Here is a 309-nt window from a genome sequence, read left to right on the forward strand (position 1 = left end):
ATACTAAACATGAAGTGATGGACTGATCAAGAAATAATATTCATTCACCTTCATTTATATACAATGGTTTGATTCATGGCTACTACAGTCGGCATCTCTTCATCTCTTTATCTAACCCTGTTTGTCCAGAACCTCGACACAGCAGAGAAAAAGGAAGCCTAGTCCTCTGTCACAATCATTTCACCACAAAAAAAGAAGAATTTTACACATTTATTCAGTTTCCCCTTCAGCCCTTCCACTCTGCAGACCTGTCCTCGGCTCTCACAACACTGCCGTGTCCCAAAATGGTTAAATGAGATCATCCTGTTT

General features: G+C 40.1%; 1 protein-coding gene across 4 annotated transcripts in view; it reads right to left on the minus strand.

Moving 5' to 3' along the window:
* The window catches only part of sfmbt2 (Scm like with four mbt domains 2), a 62,926-nt gene that overhangs the window by 57,542 nt on the left and 5,075 nt on the right, over positions 1-309 (minus strand). The window lies entirely within an intron of this gene.

The sequence above is a fragment of the Oryzias melastigma genome, linkage group LG23 (genome assembly GCF_002922805.2).
Source record: "Oryzias melastigma strain HK-1 linkage group LG23, ASM292280v2, whole genome shotgun sequence".
NCBI classification, from domain to species: domain Eukaryota; kingdom Metazoa; phylum Chordata; class Actinopteri; order Beloniformes; family Adrianichthyidae; genus Oryzias; species Oryzias melastigma.